Here is a 6,748-nt window from a genome sequence, read left to right on the forward strand (position 1 = left end):
ACACTACTGTATATGTAAAAGAACTAAAGTAGAAGTTGCTAAATTGACTTAATAATGAAATTAAACATTATTCAGAACAACCCCTTTGAGAAATAAATTGACCTTGGCATTTTAATGGTGTGCTGAATGGGACTTCTTTAATACTGTAATAGTATAAGTAAATATTTAGCAACACATGTTATCAGAATTAAGCATGTTTAGTATGTATCTGCATCTGAAAGTGACTGGTTACAATTAGCTTTTAAGTAAGTAGTGGAGTAGAATAAAAAATATGTTGTTTTTTGTTGTTGAATATAATGAAGTAATAGCATAAGATTGTATAAAATTATATCGAACTGAAATGTTTCAGTACAGTTTTTGAGTTAATATATTTAGTTCCATAACAGATCTGCTGTTTTTTTGCTCTGCTAATTTTTTTCCTCAGCAGTTTTCGGCCATGTGACCCTAACACTTCATTTATTCAAGCTTCGGTTTTTGAAGATGAACTTCATGTGATTATGATCAAAAGCTGCAGAACAGAACAGCTCCGACATGAAGACATTCAGGTGAGATATTTCTTCTTTTTTTTTTTATTATGAAATTCTGTTTTCATGGTCAAGAATGAACTTTGGAGCTCAGAGTTAAATGAGCAATGTGTAATTCTTGACCACACTCTCTGAAAAATATGAGTAAGAATTGCATGATTGACTAAATACAGCGATGAAACTGTTTTGTACAGTCAGACATGCTATAAATCTGCAATGTCTTCAAAAATGTACAGCAAACTTTCCAAACTAAAATGTAAGACCTACTCCAGAAGTGAGATTCTGTGTTTAACAGAACTGTTGCAATAAATGTGAACCTTTAACCCTTTATCAGGCAAAGAACTATATTTGGTAACTTCAGGTAATATTTCGAGAAAAAAGTTGCAAATTTACCAGATCAAAGTGGCAAATCTACAAGAAAAAAACTCGCAGATTTAAGAGATTTAAAGTGGCAAATCTGCACAAAAAAAGTGGATAAAAAGCAACTTTTTTCTCCCAGATTCACCACTTTAACTCTTGATAGGGCACTCATTGAAATACTTGCAAATTCCAAATTTCAACCCTAGAGAATATTGGAGGATATTACATACTGCCAGAATGTGTAAAAAAAACATAAGAAAATAATATTTTGAGAAAAAAGTTTACGAGAATAAAGTGGCAAATCTACGAGAAAAAAATGTGCAGATTTATGAGATTTAAAGTGGTGAATCTGTGAGAAAAAAAGTTGTTTTTTTCCCACTTTTTTCTTGTAAATCTGTGACTTTTTTCGTGCAGATTTGCCACTTTAAATCTCTTAAATCTGCAACTTTTTTTCTTGTAAATTTGCTACTTTGATCTAGTAAGTTTGCAATTTTTTCTCAGAATATTACCTGTATCTAACTACCAAATATAGTTCTATGCCTGATAAAGGGTTAAAGGAATATTTTGACATGTTTTCCTATAAAAGTGGTAAGGCTATCAATCTTCTCATCTAACTCTCTGCAAGAAAGCAACTAAGCCTTTTTGATGAATGGAAACCAGAAAGACAAAACTTTAGTATCATCCCTTAAAGTCTTCACAGCTCCTCTGCTCTCTGTCAAAACTTTGAGGTTAAGAATAGACTGATTATGTAGAAGTAAGTGAATGTCTGAGCCAACAGGGAGGATTGTGATATATGTGTTATTTTCTGTTATGACTTTCAGCTCTAAATCCCTTTTTCCCTTCACGGCTTCTGACCGTTTTCAAATCTGCCAGCTCCTCCTATATTAAAACCAGCTGTGAACACACACACATAAAGCGAGGCGCGCATATATAGCAGATGGAGAACAGGCTACTGATAACACTGACTATGGAATTTAATAACAGGGATTTCTTTTATCTCTTTATAAAGACAAACCCAAAATACAATATGCAAAAATAATAGTCTAATTGTTTCAATCAGTGTATTAGTATCATTACCAAATATACTTTAATTAGATTTTGTTTAAATAAGATAAAATAAAGGTTTTGAATGCTTAAATATAATCTGTTTTTTAATGTGCTCCTCTGATTAACCCCCTTAAATATATCTATCTATCTATATCTATATATATAGATATAGATAGATAGATTGATAGATATATTTATAGAAATACTGTATATCATGGCTCCTACCCAACATGTAATAAAAGAGCAAAGCAACACAGATTACACAGATTATAGACATTTTTTGATGCATGCAAACATGCAGAGCAGTTATAAGAAATGAGATATAAATGAAAAACTACAACTCTTGAGATCTTGATAAAGATGTTAAAATATCCAGTTGCATGAAAGTAATGAGAAAGGAGTGTGTTCACTCAGTGTGAATGTGCGGTCATGACTCTGCGTGTGTGTTATCATGTGTGCATTCCTTTGAGTCTATTTGTCCACAGCGGACGTCCTCTGATGGCATGAAATGAAAGAGTTCAGTAGGCCAGTGTGAAAACATACACACTCATGCAGGGGTTGAATTAACCCAGCAGGCTGTTAGCAAATGAGCAGCTTTCATGCTGACTCCAGAAGCTGCTGCTGTCTCTCCTCATCTCAGGACCTCCTTTCTGCTCCTAATTGGGGAAACCACACTTGTTTATGCTGCTCTTTGTTTCCAGATAAAGGGATCATAACCACTGGACTTTTGACCAGGTGTGTGTAGAGGAGGAAGGGGGGTGGTGTGTTATTAGTGTTTCCATAACTGAAGCTCTGAGAGGACAGAAGGCGCGGTCAGTTAACTTTTTTTTATTTGATGGTTTATTTTACCAGATGTCAGGTCCTTGTAATGAGCCACTGTAAAGAGCCACAGCTTTGACAACAATATCAGCTCCGTGCACCAGAGACAGAGAGACGGAAAGAATCGTCCTCATAACTCGTCCACAAACATTTCTCACTATTACAGAGCAGCAGCAGGGGATGGAAACTTTAAGGAAAAATTTACTGCTATGAGAGTCCTCCGCTGTCTTCTGAGAACAAGAAATGACCAAACCACATGGCTCATGAAGAATTAATAGATTATATTATCCCACCAGATCAGATTTTGTTTTTCATAGTTTAGTTTATTGACATTTTCAGGCCATGCGTGGATTAGCAGATCAGTTCAAGTTTTTAATCCCCTTTCCTGGACAGATAAATAGATAAAACCTTTATACACTGAGAGAAAGTGATTTAAATATTAAGTTAAAAAAAATTACATTTAAAAAAACATTGATAATAATAATAATAATAATAATAATATTAAAAACAATAAAATAAAATATAGAGATAAAAATGTAAACAAATAAAAATTAATTAGAAGAGTTACTTATAGGGATATTAAAACTCTGAAAAATCAATTAATTAAAAATAAGTAATATAAATACATTTTAAAAAATAGAAATTTTTTAAATTAAAACAGAAGAACAGAGATAGCAACAGCAATATTGAAATGTATTAGAAGTAAATCAATTAAAAATAAGTAAAATAAAAAATAAAGAAAAGAGATGGATAAAATTAAATTCAAATTAAATAAATGAAGGATAGCAATAGTAATATCAAAAATCTGAATTAAAATGATTTAAAGGAAAGTAAAAAAAATTAAGGAAAATAGCTTGCAAAAAATACAACATTAAAGAATAAAAAGATGAAACCAGTGGGTGACATCATCCATTACTTTTATACAGACTTTGTTTGATCACAGAACTATTGCCTCTTTATTCTGTAACCTCTTCTTTTTCCTCTCATTTGTCCCAGCATGTATTCTTTTATAAATATTTACACTGTAAGAATGATCTAAGTCAAAGCTCAGCAACAGCCGGAGAGCTTAAAGGTGACAGGAACAGACTTAAACTATTAAGTAATGAGTAATGACTAAGTGCCGTTAGTAAAATAAAAATGATAACAGTACCCTCTGTTCGGGCACATACACTGCAAAAAAAGCCAACTTAAAGGCCTAAGGCCTAAAACAGTGATTTAAGTTGGTAAAACTTGGAAATATAAATTATTGACATTTAGGGCAATAATATAAGTTAGCACAACAAAGAAAGCCAGTTGTCTGCTCAAAAACAAGTTTGTGAGTTGTTGTTACTTATATCTTTAAGTTGGGGTTCACAACAAGGGACAATAGTTCTGCTAACTCTTATTTCTTTGTTGTGAAATGCGGGAAAGCGGTGAAATTCGGTCATTAGCGAAAGCTAGCGGCTAACTGATGCTAGCGGCTAACTGATGCTAGCGGCGCTGCTTGTTACAGCTAGAAGAGTAGCCATTAGCGTATCAATGCTAACTCAAAATTGTGGTCGCAACATTAGCTGACATTTCATATCGGCGTTACAGTCGTGACAATTCAACACATTGCAGAAGTAAGAATTAAAAGTTATTACAATGTAAAATTATAAGTTCAAAAATCTGAATTCAGAGTTGACCAAACTCAAAAACAAAACTTAAAATATTTAGTTTTATTGTCCAACTTAAAATTTTATCAAAGTTTGTTGCCTTGAAATTTTGAGTTCACCCAACTTTTCTTTTTTTGCAGTGTAGCTCTTGGATGATGCATAAACATTCGCATATCTTTTCTTTACAGTAACATTTCGCTGTGATTTCTTGGCTCAGCAAACTGTGTCCTCATTGTTTTGGTTGAGACGAGTGTGTTCACTGGAGGGCACTGGCTTCTGACCAGAACCTCCTCTCTCCCGTTGCACTTAGAATGGAAAGCACAAAATAAAGGACGGCGGAAAACATACTAAAGTAATTACACACAGAGAGCCGAGGCCAGAAGTCGGACTAAATCATTACAAACAATTCACCACAGACCTGTTTTCTTTGTGTACCTGTGATGATGTAACAACTTGGACCTGAACCTGATTTGAGCTTATTACAGCGATCATTATGTTTTATGTAATCAGTGTTTTCCTGCTGCTCGGCCTCGGGTTGTTTCCCCTCTTATGCTGATTAACTCTTCCATCATTTATATGATGGCAATCATGAAAATTGATCATTAACTCCATTTGCTTTGTCTTTTATTACACGTGAGCCGCCCTTTTTTTCTTCTTCCTCTTTCATCCCTGTTTATGTTCTGGATGAAAGTTTTCCGATTTATGTTCAGGTGTCTGCGGTTTCTTCTGATTTCACGCTCCGACACCCGCTCTGATCGCTCTCCAGACATCATTAAAGAGAATAAATTTCCTGATCAGCGGATCTAGTCGTTGAATTGCTTCACATGTTCACATTGTGTGTGATTATTGCTCAGTGACACCAGATGCTGACCCAGGGCTATGTGCTGCACTGTATGTCTCAGAAGAATGTAGGCAAGTTTTTCTCTTCAGATGCCTCCGTTTCAACATCTAAGACTGCCTATTTCTCTCTTAAAAGCACATTTAGACAAACAGAACTACTATTTTTGCCTTTTATAACACTGTGGCGTCACACAGCATCATTCCAAACGGCTGAGATTATATTTCAAAGTGTTTTTAAGTGTTAAAATCCCTTCTCTCCTCCACACTGCAAGCCTTCAAGTATTTGAAGCGGTTTCTTCGGGGTCTGCAAATACTGCTGCTGCCTTCAGATTTATAGGTGCCCTTTATTGGACTTGTTGCTGTGTGTATGTTGTTCATTAAGACATCAAAATGCTTTACAGTTCATTGCTCCTCTACACTGCCTGCTGGAGCCTGAGCTGTAATTCCAGTTAGTGAGGGATCAGATGGAGGTCACCGCTGGCCTGTGGGGGTTGCAGCGCACCCGGCCTCTCCGGACTACATTACATCTTTTATCCTCACTAATGGGATCTCTTGGTGGGGAATCCCAAGGGTGATGGGGATTAAGATACCTGGCCTCGCTCCCACGCGCCATTTAGCATGTGGGGCGCAGCAAATATGTTGCACATGCTGCAGCAACCTCTACATCTCAAGAAGTCACAGAAATCAGCATTTGGAGGGTCGATGAATGAGTGTTCGCACTGTAGGGGTATCTGGTTGCGGATACAAATTGCCTCCAGCAGGGGGCACCCTGGATGTAATGGGTGTCTGCTTATTTAGATCAATTTTGCTATCAGAAATTGACTAAATTAATATTCATACTTTAAATAAATTAAAGTTACTGTCGGGGCACCACCTCTTTACTTAAAAAGAGGAAAGATAGCAAATATTAGTAAATCAGTCTCATAAAGTTAACAAATTATGAATTTGGAACATTGATTATTAATTATGAATATAATTATAATCAAATTACCTTATTAATATTTAGTAACGGTTGAAGGAATTTTTGGAGTTCTTTTCATAGCAGAGGTTTAGCAAATCACTCATTCATGTGCAACATTAAAAGGAGAAGTGTATTAATCCAAAAAGATATATATTCTAAAACAAAGTAAAGCAAGCAGAACACAAAATAGCTAATCTAAAAGACTATTTACAGTGGAAATGTGGGTGTAACAAGATGGCCGACCAAGGGCGGTCATTGAAGCAAATCAAAATGGCGGAAGCCCTTATGTTCTTGGAGAACAATAGACCATGCGGCCTTGAAAGTCTATGTGTTGTAGGAAGCAAGATTAAAGTATATTTTATGTGGATTAGTGTGTGAGCAAATCAAATGAGTTATAGTTAATTTACATGACCAACTTAAAGTCTGTAGAGCAAGATTATTCACACAACTGGCTACACAAAATATCACAACAAACATACTTAACAAACACATAACAGGTTAACTCCATTGATTAAAGTTTAACAAACTTGTTCTTGCTTGTACTAAGGCCTCGTTCAGACTGC

The sequence above is a fragment of the Centropristis striata genome, chromosome 12 (genome assembly GCF_030273125.1).
Source record: "Centropristis striata isolate RG_2023a ecotype Rhode Island chromosome 12, C.striata_1.0, whole genome shotgun sequence".
Lineage (NCBI taxonomy): Eukaryota > Metazoa > Chordata > Actinopteri > Perciformes > Serranidae > Centropristis > Centropristis striata.